The following is a 17,500-nucleotide window of genomic DNA, read 5'->3' as shown; positions in this document are numbered from 1 at the left end:
TATATATATATATATATATATATATATTTATATATATATCTATATATATATATATATATATGTATATTTATATATATATATATATATATATATATATATATATATTATATATATATCTATATATATATATATATATATATATATATTTATATATATAAATATATATATATATATATATATATATATATATATATATATACATACATATACTATCAATCGATAGATAACCAATAAATAAGTTCATATACACTTGTTTTTATATATATAATATATATATATATATATATATATATATATATATATATATATTTATTATCAATCGATAGATAACCAATAAATAAATTCATATATACTTGATATATATATATATATATATATATATATATATATATATATATATATATATATAAATATATATATATATATATATATATATATAATATATATATTTATACATATATATATTTATATATATGAATATATATATATATATATATATATATATATATATATATATATATATATATATGTATATATATATATATATATATATACATATATATATGTATATATATGTATGTATATATAAAATATATATATACATACATATATATATATATATATATATACATATATATATATATATATATATATATATATATATATATATATATATATATATATATATATATAAATATATATAATTCGATCGATAGAAAATCAATAAGTAGGGAGATAGACACTTAATATATATACAGTATATATATATATATATATATATATATATATATATATATATATATATATATATATATATATATATATATATATATATATATATATAAATTTGTATATATATATATATAAATACAAATTTATATATATATATATATATATATATATATATATATATATATGTATATAAATATATATATATATATATATATATATATATATATATATATATATATATATATACATAAAATTTAATTTTACATGAGGATCAATACAGATTTTTCAGAGAGATAAATAACCTATTTAGAACTTATCATGTAAGAGGATAGACAAAAGTTTTTTTGCTTAAAATGGATTAATTGCATAACCTATTTTGAAGTGTTTTTCATTGTTTCTCTCTTAGTGTCCGTTTATATTGAAGTTGGCCTTATGCAAGCGCAGACCTCTTATCAATAAGGGGAAAGAAATTATGGCTTACGATTTAAATGAAACACAATCCTTTGTGGACGTACAGTAGGACACAGGAATTCCTGGTACACCTCGTTCTGAAGAGCTTCCTGACACACCCTTCCTGCGAGGTGAGTTCCTGTTTTTTAGCCCCACCCACTACATCTACTATTGCTGCTACACTATCAGTTTTCCAACTCGCCGCGAGGTAAGTGTGTGACAGGTTGCACTTTGGAGCGAGGTGTGACTGGGACTCCTGTGTCCAACTGTACATACCAGCCAACCTAGATTCTCTTAAAAATTGATATTGATAAAGGTTAAATGGAAGTAATGAACACCTTTTCCTAGTGTAATCTTCTAATTCCTAATCGTATATTTTTTTTTAAATATTTTTTTTTCATATCTAAGTAGTTGGTCAGAAAACATAATCTTTTTATTTTCATGAAAACCCATCCTGTTTGGTGATAGTAAAGTTCTTGAGCTTTAGATTTTGGAGTATTTTATGGTCTATTCTTGTAATGACTAACCATTGGATATAAAGTTCTCTGACAGGAATAGTAATATATTATTTTGATTTTTTTTTATTAATTGCCGTCAGTTTCTATTGATTTTACTATCTCTGGTACCCGTTCTCTGTGAACCATTAACGTTAGGGAAATATGAAAACACCTGCAGAGAGAGAGAGAGAGAGAGAGAGAGAGAGGAGAGAGAGAGAGAGGAGAGAGAGAGAGAGAGATCAAAATTCTATTAAAATAAAAAGTTCAGTTGCTCAAAAAGCCCACAGGAAAAAATACTTTTAAATCCATTGGGAAAATCCTTTAATTCTAACACGGAATGAAAAATTTAAATATTCTGAAATAAAAAATTATTCTATTGAATGATTTTATTGAAGGGATTTATCACTGTCCACGAATACTGAGTAAATGAAGGGAGATTGTGGCATTACGGCTTCAATTAAATGTCTTTGTTCAACGGATTAAATGGGGGTAAAGTTGAACTTTGAACATTGTTTTAATTTGGATACCAATTTGTGTGTTGTGCTGTAGAGTTCCATTTCCCCAAAGTGGGATAGAAAGTGGACGTACACTTGGACTCTGGAATCCCTGGTACACCTCGCTCTGAGGAGGGGCACCCCATCTCTCCTTACATTAGCTTTTCGGTTACTCACCGAGAAGAGAGGGTGAGTCAGGATACACTTCCTTTTGATTTGATTGTGTAATCCATTCAGATGTACGTATCTACGAATAAAAAAAATAATCATAAATACCAATTGAAGCAGCAACAATAGATAAAATATAATGATTTTTTGAAAATCAAGTATGTGTGAAAAAAACAAACAATAGTCAGAAACAGAAAAAAATGGATGATGTTATCGATAACAGTTGATTCAAGATCAAATAATTGTCCACTAAAAGGTACTTATTTCACCATCATACTCACAGAAGAAACGTCCCTGTCTGGCAATCTGCTGGCCGGGAGATCGAGTCCCGCTCAAGCTCGATAGTTTCTTGTAGTATCTGCAACCTTACCATCCTTGTGAGGTAAATACGAGGTGTTTGGGAGACTCTCTAGATTTACCTGCTGATTTATCAGTAGCCATTACTTGTCCCTCTCTGGTCCTAGCTTGGGTGGAGTGGTGGCTTGGACGCCGATCATATGTATATATTGCCAGCCTCTAGTGCATTATCCCTGTCCTTTCCATCTGGCATTCATGAACGACCTTTAGCCCCTTCAAACCTTTGATAGCTTCTAACACAATATTCCGAGATGGGTAAGAGATTTACTTCAGATCGTGAGCGACTTAGATGTTTCGAATTCTGGGGAAGCTTTCACAAGATAAGCCTCGGGGAGCAGAGGTCTTGAGAGATGTGTTTAATTGGGCACTTCTTTGATGGTGGTGGGAGTACAAAGTATTATTCAAATGAAGGTAGATTCTGCAGAGAAAGTACAACGTATGCGCGTACGTGTGTGATTTTGTGTGTGTGCGCGTGTGTGTTTTTGAGAGAGAGAGAGAGGAGAGAGAGAGAGAGAGAGAGAGAGAGGAGAGAGAGAGAGAGAGAGAGAGAGAGCTGTAATTGTCTGACATGTCGACTTTTTTCAGACTATTTGTATTTTGGCAGAAATTCAGAAATACACACCATTACCGTAAATGGTAAGAGTTGATAACCAGAAAAATTACCTAAATTGTCATATTTACAATTAGGCATACTGGTTTTTTTTTTATTCATATATATTTCCATTAATTTTCATGTTTTTTTATTGTTTTTATGAGTATAAGTTGAATAGTGCTATGAGATTTAGTTATACATTTTTTCTATAATATGAATAGATATTGATTTCCAAATTTGCAATTGCTTTAATGTTTGAAGAGGGTTTTTAATTGACTCTCAAAAAAGCTATCCCTTTTCATAGTTACAGAGGCTAGGGTATTTTTAGAGACTTTAGTTTATCGTATGAAAATGGGTCCGTCTGCAACATTGTAAGTTATTTTTATTACTAGCCAAGTTACATCCTTGTTTAAAAGAAAACAAAATGCTACAAACCTCTTTTCAATAGGGAAAGTAGTTTAGTGAGGAAAGGAAATAAGGGAACTATGAATAAACAATATGTAAGAAATGAATGAAAAATATATAACATTTTTAAGGTCAAAGGCAACGTGAGAATAGATTAGTCATATATAAACAATAGAAGGAGACTTCTCTTCCTGTTCAACAAAATAGAATTTCCAAAAAGTGTGAACTTCTGTAGTTACATCGATTTCACCGCCAGATTAGGAAGATCATTTCGCGCTCTAATTACAGCTGTAATGAAACTTCTAAAATACTGTGTAATGTTGAGCAATCTAATTCAGAAAAAAAGACTGTTATAATTAAGTGTATTCTTAGTACCCCTCGCAGAACTGATATTCAAATTATTTTTGTTGGATGACAAAAAATTTAATGAACTTTGAAAAATTGATAGAATTTATATATCTTGGTTCATTTTGGTTATCAATATTAGCGTTTACACCTTAATCATTTAGTTTTATTTCAATAAACTCGTAATATCTCGGAAGACTCAGTCTCTTAAAACTTTTACTATTCCATATGTCATTTTTAACATGACTGTCTCATAATATTGGAACTGACAGATTATACATCTCGACGTCTCCAAATAGCATTGTTTTGCCGTCTATAGTTTTCAAAGTCCTCATTCTGGACATATTCGCTTTATTTCTCAAGAAAGTCTGTAATTAAGTAGAAGTTTCCTTCCTTTATTCAAAATCAAACCATCTCGCCGTCTTTTGAGATAGGAAAGTTGAATTGGGGGAACTTCAGACGTTGAAACTTGCAGTGAATGTTTTATATTGAACAGGCTGATATGAGTCACTTTTCATACTTTATATATGATAGATCAGTTCTAACGTGATACTTTTCATAAAATATTTTATATTCTTTATTCATTACTTCTCATATAGTGTATTTGCTTTCCTCACTGGGCAACTTTTTTCCTAGTCGGAGCCCTAAGGAATATACAATAGCATCTGTTTTTCAAATTAGTGTTGTATTTTTGTTAATAATAATAATGATAATAATAATAATAATAATAATAATAATAATAATAATAATAATAATAATTATTATTATTATTATTATTATTATTATTATTATTATTATTATTATTATTATTATTATTGCCTATTCATTTTCTTATAAATCTTAGTGTTCATATAAAAAAAAAACTAACGACAATTCAGGTAGAGGTATCAGACTGCTGAGCTGTGTAGCGAAGCCTTTTACTGCCTGTGGTAATAGAAGGTTGCCTGATTTATATTGAGAGCACAGGTCAACTTTGTGAGGAGCAGGCTAGGTTCAGGGAGCGATATAGTACTTTAGATTATATTTTTGTATTGCACTCACTTGTTAATTTCTATATCTACCGAAAAAGAGAATATACTGTTTGTTTGTTGATTACAGAAAAGCATTTGATCTGGTTGACAGGTCGTCCTTGTGGGGAAAAGTAATCTCACATGGCATTAACGGTAATATTATGGCTGTCATTTATGACATGCATACTAATGCGAAATCCTATGTGAAGCAGAATCATAAGATTTCCAACTTTTTCGAATGTAACGTAGGTGTAAGACAAGGTGAGAATCTTTCCCCATCACTTTTTGCCATCTACCTGAATATTTTGAGTCTTCTCTTAGTCAGGGGTATAGTGGGTTAGATATGTGGTCAATGGAAATAAATGAAAAATTAAGTAGAATTGATGTAGAAATGTTTTTACATATTCATGTTTTACTTTATGCTTTTGCTTCTTCATGTTTTACTTTATGCTTTTGCTTATTCATGTTTTACTTTATACTGAAGATACCTTTGTAGTCCCCAATGGAACTACAAAATGCTTTGGATAAAGTAAAAGAATATTGTGATAACTGGAAACTTCAAATTAATGCATCAAAAACTAAAGTAATTGTATTTTCTTGAGAAAAAGTTAGAAAGGTTCCGAATTTTAAATATGGTAAGGAGAGTATTGAAATTATAAATGATTATATTTATGAGCAGAATACAGTCTGATGGCTCACTGTAAGGGATAGAGAAACAGAAGAAATAATTTCAAGATGGCTATCTCTTATTATCTTGAGAACTTTGAGCCCAGAATTCAGGAGTGCCTAGAATGAACTGGAAAGGGCCATAGTAAAAATAGTTAAATTAAACAGTTATTTGTCGTTCAACAAAACCTGCTAGACATATACACACGCACCTCTCTCTCTCTCTCTCTCTCTCTCTCTCCTCTCTCTCTCTCTCTCTCTCTCTCTCTCTCTCTCTCTCTCCTCTCTCTCTCTCTTTATATATATATATATATATAGATTTATATATATATATATATATATATATATATATATATATATATATATATATATATATATATATATATATATATATATATGCATGTATATATATACTGGGTGACACAAAAGAAAACCGTCTTCACCAAAAAACGAATAACTTCAAAAATTTTATTTAGATCGACACAAAACTTTAGCTAAATTAGGTCAAGCCTGTGTAACAGACATCTCCAAAGTTTCAAGTCTGTAAAAAAAAAAAAAACTCTTTGTTTCAATAGCTCCCCAAAATTTGCTCCAAATGAGCTCCCTGCCACTGCAGGCACATTGGGATCCAGCGGGCCAAGTTCTCGATGACCCTCCCGCATTCCTCCCTTAGGATCACTCTTATTGCTGCTGTGATTGCTGCCTTCAGGTCAGGGATAGTCTGGGGATAGTTTCCATATACCCTGTCCTTAAGGTATCCCCAGAGATAAAAATCTGGGGGGTTCAGGTTCGGTGAATGCGGCGACCACTCCGGGTCACACCTACGGCTGATCAGTTGTTTAGGGAAATGCTGCTGTAGCCTTGCCAATGATTCGTTTGAAGTGTGGGGGGTGGCACCACTGGAGGACCCTGATGACTCCTCTGCGTCGACCAAGTGCTATCCAGAATTTGCGAAGCACCTGGACATATCGCTCAGTGTTGATTGTCACAGACCACTCGTCGTTCTCGAACCAGAATGGTCCAATGATGCCATTTTTGGAGATGGCAACCCAGGCAGTGCACTTCACCGAGTGTAATGGCCTTTGCAGACAGTGCTCAAGTGATATGCTACCCCAGAAAATATAGTTCTTTGAGTTCACATGACTTGACAACAGAAAATGTGCTTCGTCCGAAAACCAGCGTCAATCTTGTTGCAAAACCACTAGCACATGATCACTCGCTTCCTCATGTCGTCAGGTGTAAGCTTGTGTTTAATCTGTATCCTGTAAGGATACAGGTGGAGATCTGCGTTCAAAATTCTCCACACGAACTCCCGATTGATTAAAAGCTCTGGATTTCACTGTCACATAGACTTGCTTAGGCTGCGGACAACAGTCTCTGACTGCAGCAATGTTGTGTGGTGTCCTTGATGATTTAGGTCGTACAGAGTGTGATTGTTTGTTAGCGTCTTTGCAATTGAGGTTATGCACAGTCCCATGGGTTCTGAACTTGTTAACAGAGCAGTAGATCATTCAGTGGACAGGAAATTCTTGTGTTCAGATCTGAACCGTTCTTTGAATTGCAATAGAGCTGCGTGGATAGACTTCAACCAAAAATAAGCCTCAACTATAAATGTCTTTACCTCAGTAGTTCATGTCATCTCGAATGTCGAATTTGGTAGACTCTCAGAACATTATTTTTCCTTGATAAATCTGCAAAATAAAAGAAATTGATTTTTCATTTCAAAAGCTATTCAAGTCTAGGTGATTACCATTTTTTGTGTCACCTGTATATATATATATATATATATATATATATATATATATATATATATATATATATATATATATATATATATATATATATATATATATACATATATATCAAATAAGCCATATATATTAATACATTAAAGTCTGGATTCTCTTAACGACCTCGGGATCAGAGCCCCAGGCGGAACCGCCCAAAGACTATGATATCGGACCGGGGGGGATTTGAACCCTCGTCCAGGATATCTGTATGCCAGTGACCATACCACTCTACCACGAAGAAAGATAGAAGTCGATGACAATTCTTCTGTACATATACCTGTCAAATTCAGGTTTTCTGTACTTAGAATTGAAATCAACCCATCTTCACCATCATAGCTAATTGGTAGGTTTGGGACTTGGCATTCGATTAATGATAAATTTTTGCACATTTAAACGTGTTTCTTTCATATTTCAAATAAGCCATATATATTAATACATTAAAGTCTGGATTCTCTTAACGACCTCGGGATCAGAGCCCCAGGCGGAACCGCCCAAAGACTATGATATCGGACCGGCAGGGATTTGAACCCTCGTCCAGGATATCTCTATGCCAGTGACCATACCACTCTGCCACGAAGAAAGATAAAAGTCGATGACAATTCTTCTGTACATATACCTGTCAAATTCAGGTTTTCTGTACTTAAAATTGAAATCAACCCATCTTCAGCATCGTAGCTAATTGGTAGGTTTGGGACTTGGCATTTCGATTAATGATAAATTTTTGCACATTTAAACGTGTTTCTTTCTTATTTCAAATAAGCCATATATATGAATACATTAAAGTCTGGATTCTCTCAACGACCTCGGGATCAGAGCCCCAGGCGGAACCGCCCAAAGACTATGATATCGGACCGGCGTGGATTTGAACCCTCGTCCAGGATATCTGTATGCCAGTGACCATACCACTCTGCCACGAAGAAAGATAAAAGTCGATGACAATTCTTCTGTACATATACCTGTCAAATTCAGGTTTTCTGTACTTAAAATTGAAATCAACCCATCTTCAGCATCGTAGCTAATTAGTAAGTTTGGGACGTGGCATTCGATTAATGATACATTTTTGCACATTTAAACGTGTTTCTTTCGTATTTCAAATAAGCCATATATATTAATACATTTAAGTCTGGATTCTCTTAACGACCTCGGGATCAGAGCCCCAGGCGGAGCCTTGACTACAAGTTTATATGTCCAAACAAAAGATGTTTGGACATCTAAAATTTATGTCAGGTACAGTCGCAACACGACCATACAATTATCAACTTTCACGTTTGTTCCAAAATCACCCGTTCTATTATTATTTAATAGACCCAAGTAATTTTTCTCATTAGTAAACAAACACGTGAATAAATATATCAGAATTGCCTATCAAAAAATTACTTACTTTCATTAGTCTCAGCATCCTCGCTGGCCTTGCAAGCTACTGTAAAGATTGAATGTGGGGACCCTAGAAGTCATCTACATATTGTTTTATCAGCATCCATAGGCTGGTCCTCCCTGGTCCTACCTTGGTTGAAGAATCATATGAACTGATGGACGTACGTGAATAAAAAGATCATGTATGGAGAGATGGAAAGGGTGGTGGGATGGGTTACACACAGGAACTCTTCGTGCAGTAAGGGCGTGAGACGGTCCACTTCCTCAACGGAGGTATGTCAAGAATATGGAATTTGTGTGTCCAACTGTATTATATATATATATATATATATATATATATATATATATATATATATATATATATATTTATATATATATATATATATATATATATATATATATATATATATATATATATATATATATATTACATATATAATATATATATATATATATATATATATATATATATATATATATATATATATATATATATATATATATATATATATATATATATATATATATATATATATATATATATATATATACATTCATATGTATATTATATATGTATATATATATATATATATATATATATATATATATATATATATATATATATATGTATAGACAGTATATATAAATTCATATGTATATTATATATATATATATATATATATATATATATATATAGTATATATATATATATATATATATATATATATATATATATATATATATATATATATATATGTAATTATATATATATACATATATATATGTATATATATATAAATATATATATATATATATATATATATATATATATTTATATATATAAACATATAACTATATATATACACAAACACACACACACACATAAATATATATATATATATATATAATATATATATATATATATATATATATATATATATATATATATATATATATATATATATATATATATATATATATATATATAAAGTCGAGAGAGCCAGTCAGTGTTGTCCTTAATATCCGTCTTTCTATCAATCAATGAAGAATCTCTCTTACTCTCTATCAAAGCACTCATAATCAAAGATGCTACTAATTGGAGTTGACTTTGTCCGCATATCTTACGTAGAATTACTCTCTCTCTCTCTCTCTCTCTCTCTCTCTCTCTCTCTCTCTCCTCTCTCTCTCTCTCTCCTCTCTCTCTCTCTCTCTCTCTCAATACGAAAGTTGTATTTACATCTTTTTAAATATATAAAACCCTAATAATCTTCCTTTCATTAAGATATTTCAAAAAATATTTTTGTTGGTGTAAACAATAAACATTTAAAAAAAAATAATAAGCTAAATTTTTGTGTAATCATTAAATACAGTGAAAACACTAGCGAGAGAGAGAGAGAGAGAGAGAGAGAGAGAGAGAGAGAGAGAGAGAGAGAGGAGAGAGAGAGAGAGAGAGAGAGAGAGAGTTATTCCTTTTGAGTTCAACTGAGTAATTCTTCGTCAGTAAACGATATCTTTCGTTAAAAAGAAACGAAAAACATCGCTTTAATACAGTAGACTGTTTTGGCTTCTTCTTCTTCTTCTCCTTCTTTTTCTTTTTCTTCTTCTTCTTCTTCTTCTCGCACACATTATCGATCTAGAATAACAAATAACTTATGTCGAGACTTGTTGTTGTTGTTGTCCATCTTCTTCTTCTTTATTGCCTTGTAAGTGACATTTTTGATCTAGAATAACAAATACCCTAAGAAAGATCTATGAGTTATCATTTTGTCTTGAGTTCCATCTCTGGAACATTAGTTTATTCCTGTTCAAACATCTCTCACGAGGTTTGTCATCGCTCAGATGGACTTTAGTTTCAACCAAGGTTCAAGGGGATTCTCTATTGCAGATTAGAGGTTTTACTCTATATTACGTTGTTGGTTCTCGAGGCTTTTTTTTTTTTTTTAGGAAGATAAATTTGGCTTTTGAAATTGATTTTTTTTTTATCTCAAAAGGATTTACTTATTTTCTTAGAGTTTGGATTCTTTAATAAAATACTTTTGGTTTTTATAACCACAAAATTATCGTACTTTTGAGCTATTGAAATTGATAATATGGATTTTAAACTTTATTTTCTTCATTCCTAGAACAAACAAGCGATGCGTTCTTGATTAGATATGACACTAAATTATATTACATCTTTGTGGCTTAAATTGCAATAATCTGAAATCAGTGATTCGGTACCAAAAGGGTTGAAACTGTTTACTTATAAGTCATCAATAATAATCACTCACTTAATTCTCTAGCACCAACGGGATGCATAGGGCCTTGATAGTTAAATAATTTTTCATAGGTTCAGTGACCACAGAGAGCGGAGGTATTTTTCTCATTGGTTTTGACTTTTTGGAGGGATAAAAAAAAAAAGTTAGCCCCCATGCCCCTGTCAAAAGTGTGGGCATAACGTTTGAGAGCCCTGAATTAGAAAATGGCTGCCGTCACCAGTTCCAAAAATTAACCTTTTCCTGGTTTGGCTTAGAGTGTTGTACAAAATATGTTTTAAATGATTTTTTTTTTGACATGGGAAATTCATTTCTGATGCTATTTTATTGATTTGAACAGTTTTTCACATATAAATTCACTCTGACAGCTGATTTTGAGCACCAAACGTTCAATTTTGCTAGATCATTACAGACCTTTTATAGTAGGTTTAATGATTTTTTTTTTGTGATGAATTATTTTATTGATAATAGGAGTAAAAGTAAAGACACAAAAAAACACCTTACAACAAAACCAAGGTTAATGGCTGAAACACGTTGAAACATAAGGAAATGTTAAACAATAAATTGATTTGCAAATAAACACCACTGAATCAATTGTTGTACGTCAATCATGGGAGTTTTATACTTCTGAATCTGTTGAATCCCTAGACTCACTCATCTCACTGTCAGATTCACTTACCCCTGAGGAGTCAAGAAGCATGAGCTGTTGGGGCAAGGGTGGTTGTGTGTAGCGCACTGGTCGGCATTTTCCATTCAGAAGTTCCAAATAGTTCCAAATAGGGAATGGATGGTCAAACAAGTTATAGTGTAGTTGGTATTATATGATATAGTTTGTCCTTTCAACATGAGGATTCAAGGAGTCGTCATCGAGTGGGAGGCATATTGTACTCTTCATTTTTTTGCCACTTGGAAGCTCATGCTTGTCCGCAAATAACATCTGCACTTTCACCATAGATACAGGACAGTACAAAGGTCTTCATATCAGCTCTGATAATATCCTCCAAGTCAATGCTTTCACCAATTCATCCCAGGAGCTTTCTCGCCTCGGGATCAGAGATCACCTTCTCCATCACCTTCTTCTTTCCATGTCCATAGAACCCTGACGTATGATCACTGCCAGTGATCACATGGAGAGGAATGATGATCTGTGAGACTTATTCAGGTAGCATGTGACGGCAGTTCATAAAGACATGCTTGCGTTTGATAAGTAGATCACCAGGGAGTTGCTGTGAGAGATATACTGCTTGCATGTACACATCTGTATCTTCACTGTCAAGTTCCCCGTCCTGAGCTTGGCATAGGCAGAGAACATCATTGTGTCAGCCTCTGGATGTCTAAAAATAAAGTCTGTTTGCCACACCAGTGCTTACATTGGTAGCTCTTTCTCCCTCACAGTAAATTATTCCACAACACATCAGAGAAGCTTCTGTTTTCAGCTGCTCCCTGGGGAGCATTTGCAGTCCGATCTTGTTCCCTGATCAGACCATCAGTAGGTTAAATTCAGCAGCTCCTGGGAATGTATCTGTGGGCTTTGGGAAAACTTTTGGAATATGTGCCTATTTTGCTGCCCTTCGATCGTGCTCATCATCCTTGATACTGTAAGGAAGGTCATACTTATCATTGATAAGAATGATGTAAGGGCTTGAATTGGCATGGCATGAGAAAATGATCTTACAGATCTTTTCTAGATAGTCCTTCCAGCAGTACTTTGAGTTATCTCATGTCTTTGCCTCACGGTCCTCGGGTGTGCGAGTGGCTAGCCGACAGATCATACCCATGTCGACAATGATGATGTAGTTTTCTGGTTCTTGAACAACTGGGTCCAGGTTAAACTGATCCAAGAGCTTGCTCTTCATTGTTTTGTGCAAAGACCTGTCTGCATTGTACAGAGACAAGCTACTCCTCAGTCATTTTCCCATCAAGGGCTGACTCAAGTGGGGAGCATGTCTGATCCTTCTGCAAGGGTCTACCAGGGCCAACAGACACGACCTCCCCATCTGAGGCACTTTCATAGCCGTACCTGCTGGTGCACAAATCTGTTCACTGGTAAAGGCTTGGCCTTTTATTCTTGTGGATGGTTGCAGTGAGAGGCTGTTTCTTCGTGAATACTCGCTTGTTCAGCAGAGTTTCAACCTGATTTTTGGCCATCTTGAAAAGCAGTGTTGAAGTCTGTACTAGTGGTTCGCTGGTACAGCCAGGGGGGCATCTGTATTGATGATTATGTGTGATCTTTCCACATTTTCTCCTCAGCTGTTCAGAGATCTGCTTCTTGGCAAGCCTGGCAAAAAGGTACTTCATCTGGTTTCTTTTTGTAGATTTCTGGCTGCAGGAACATGACATTAAGTTCTGTGAGCGCCTGCTGCAGTGCCTGGCATAGTATCCATCTTGAAGTCGCCGGTTGTTAACAATTGACAACGAACAGCTTGCTTTCTACGATATCTGGTGAGCAAGGTGCCTGACATCTGATCATCCGTAAGTGCCCAGTGGTCATAGAGGAGAAGTGCATCTGATTAGCTGATGCAGACATCACTCTTGTGAAGTGTGCCCACCAGGTCTTTACTCCTTGTCATACCATGAAACAGTGGGGGCCAAGGTTAACTTCAGTTGAGTTGCACTGTCCAGTGACGTAGTAGGTGATTATGAAGGCCCAGGCATGAGTGTGTCAGGACTGAGCTCAACAGTTTTTTCTTGTAGTTTGTTTTTAACAAATTCAACAAACTGCAGTAGTTGCTCACATACCTCTTCAGCTTCTTCGAGAAGGTCAATGCCAAGGTGGCCATAGGACAGTGATGTGTTTTTGATCTTTTTTGACAGGCGTGGTGCTAGTTTTTGAGTGAGCTGCTCATCATTGATGCCAAGGGGACAACATAGCAGCCCTTAATATAATCACCCCCTACCACAGTGTCATACACCCATGGGACTCTTGTTCCTTGCATTTCCTTCTTGGAAACCAATTTTGTCCTAATACTCATTTAGGAGCAGATGTTTGATGTAGGATGACTTAACTTCATCCACTGGATAACCATAGTCACTGACAATACATTTGTAGTCTGCTAAAAGAGACTGCAATGAATGGATATCACGCTCAGCAAAGATGACGGTATCCACTTGTCTAAAGAATAAATTGTTCGCCTCTGTCATAAACACATTCTGAAGATGCATTCCTTCGCTTTATTCAAACTTCAGGTGGCTTTCATACTTTCTCCAGCATTTATGGTGATACATAATGTCTGTTGCAAAAGCGTCTGACAGCGCTGATGAAGACTCGACCAATCGTGAGAGACGATTCCGCAACTCTTCATCTTCTATTAAAACTGTGTGGCGTTTGAAGGAGAGCAATGCCGAGTGTGTGTTGATTCTGAACATCTTGCCCTTTGCTCTATTTGGATGCTTCATGTCCTCACCCTTCAGACACCAAACTCATTTTGTTTTCTCGATGAATGATCCACCCACAGAAGAATGCAGGTACTTAGTAGGCAATAGTCCCTCTGTCTCATCATCACACAGCTGGCATTTCAGAGCTTGATGTTTGACTTGTACTTGGAACAATGTCACTTTCGTTCCGTTTGCGTCGTCAAGACTTTTCAGCCTTGTCTGAAGATGAGATGGATATGTAGCATCCTTTGTGCATGTCATAATTTGCAGGCTCATCTTGTCATGAAGTGGTGCTGTAAATATCACCATACCTATCAAGTCCTAACCATCTTTTAGACTTTGACTCTAGAGACTCCCACTTTCTTTGGCTGGTGGTATCTGAGGACTTACAAGTCTTTCCTCATTTCAGTACACAGTCATATGACATCTTGCTGATAATATCTATTTGAAATATCTTGAGTATTACACTAATTCAGTCTTGATCCTCTTTTAATAGTATGGAAGTAAGGAACCAGAACCACACACATTGACCTGAAACAAAAGAAACCTCTCTTAGCGCGGTAAATTTGAATATGAAAAACAGGTCAAATCAATAGAATAACATCATAAATGAATTCCCCATGCCAAAAACCCTATAAAACATATTTTGTACAGCACTCTAAGACAAACCAGAAAAGTTAATTTTTTGAATTGGCGACGGCGACCCATTTTGAATTCAGGCCTCTCAAAAGTTATGCCCACACTTTTGACAGGGGCATGGGGGCTAAATTTCTTTTTTATCCCCTAAAAAGTTATATCTAATGAGAAAAGTACCCCTGCTCTCAATGGTCACGGAACTTATGAAAATGACCCGACTATAATGACTTCTTTCCTGTGTCATCTCTCTGAGCTCAACACAATTCTTAGATCCAATCTCCCTCCGCAATGTCATCACCAGGTTATCTTGTTAAAATGTTGTATGAATGTAGATTATTGTTACATGCTGAAGACCTGTCTAGTCCCTCCTTATGTTTTTCTTGTAGTTTTTGTTGTGAACACTACCATTATTTTCTACTTCTCCGTTATTCTTGAACCGTTCTTCCTGAAAATTGGTAGGTACATTTGGATATAGGAGTCCCTGGTACACGTTGCTCTGAAGAAGTGCAACCTCTCATACCCTTACGTCACGATTAGTAACTAATAAGAAAGTCTAAGGAGAGATGACAGAGGGGGTGGGCTTGGCTAAACACGGGAACTCACCACGCAGTAAGGGTATAGCTAGCAGTATTTCCTCAGAGGTGTACCAGGATATTTTATGGGTTAGTATCTATAATACTCTGAGCTTTTTTTTTTCAAAGATGCTATATCTCTAATAAGTGATTAATTAAAATGTAAAAAAAAAAGACAGTTTTATCAATACGCGTCAGATCAGCTTGAAATTCGGTATATAGAATCTAAAAGAGAGTAATTATTGATCTCTGGACATAAAATTGTGTCAGACCATTAATGATTAAATTCATAAATAATTAAATTTTAAAGGTATCAATTCTGAAGGCCAATTCATCCATTAATACTTGGCCGATTTGTCTAAAATCTGAGGGATACTTGCATTGACTTTGAGCAGGATTTTTTTTTTAAGTACTGAATAATGAAAAAAAAATCAATCAAATTTCGGAACTAACAGAAAATGACCGTGTTTGGTATCAAGTAAAACAGGGGAGAAAGGAGATTACAATGATGTACTTGACTCATATATTCTGATCTTTAATTGTTTGTGGTTAATGATCAATCATTGAGACCAATGGATTTTAAAAGTTAATGGAAAACCGTCAATTTTGGTGTCAAACGGAAGGTGGGGGTGGGGCGATTGGAATATAAACTAATTACTGTCTTCAATGATTATTAAAAATTTTTTTTTACAGAATATTCATTTTAGAGGTTGTGGTGGCTTATCGAAAACGTCCCTGTCTTGCAATCGACGGACTGGGCTTCGAGTTCCGCTCATGCTCGATAATTCCTTTAGTGTCTGCAATCTCGCTATCCTTGTGAGAGCCTATAGGTCTACTTGCTGAGTCAACAGCATCAATTGCCTGGCCCTCCTTGTTCCTAGCTTACGTGGAGAAAGGGCTTGGGTGCTGATCACGTTTATATGTAGGCAATCTCTAGGGCATTGTCACTATCCCTGGCCTCTGCATTCATGAGTGGCCTTTAAACTATAATCAATGCACTCAGATACCATATGAATTGGACGATTTCTGTCATGTTCACTGCAGCCTGCAATAGTTCATTCAAAGCGGATTTTATATAATTTTCTGTTATTTTCCATCTGTCTTACTCATATTGATATATATTTTCTAATAACCACTTGATATGATATATATGTACTAGATCTTTTATATGCTAGTATTATCCATATATAACTTCATATGGAATGAAATGCTATTCTTTTATCAATAATTTCATTTCATAGCAATAATGAATAATGACAATAAAAGAATAAAGATGTACCATTGCTCATCAAACGCAACACGCAAATGATTTGTAGAAATGTTTCAGTGAATCCAGTTTGAGTAGCAGAAAGAGATAATGGCTGCCCTAACAACCAATTGTTTTATGACAAGGACATGAACGGGTGTCTGCCTCTAAAAAGCCGCAGTTTTACAATTGTTTTCAGCGCCTTTAATTACAACAGAAACTTCATGAAAAGAAGTTATCAAAATTAATGTTGTATGAGAATTCTTCTTTATAATTTTCGTAATAAAATATATATCCATAATTCTTGAACAATACAGTAGTTTCATCATAAGCGCCCTGCAGCAAAGGGTTTGTATGTTATTCATTCTGTAACCAGCTACAATGATTTTATTGAATGTTTTTTCTTCTCTCTATTGTGTATATCTGCAGTTTTGTTTTTATTTTATATACCTTCCTTACTCAGGAGTCTGCATGTAATAATAATAATAATAATAATAATAATAATAATAATAATAATAATAATAATAATAATAATA

Source organism: Palaemon carinicauda, chromosome 29 (assembly GCF_036898095.1).
Source record: "Palaemon carinicauda isolate YSFRI2023 chromosome 29, ASM3689809v2, whole genome shotgun sequence".
In the NCBI taxonomy this organism is placed as follows: Eukaryota; Metazoa; Arthropoda; class Malacostraca; order Decapoda; family Palaemonidae; genus Palaemon; species Palaemon carinicauda.
Note: the sequence above shows the minus strand (reverse complement) of the source record.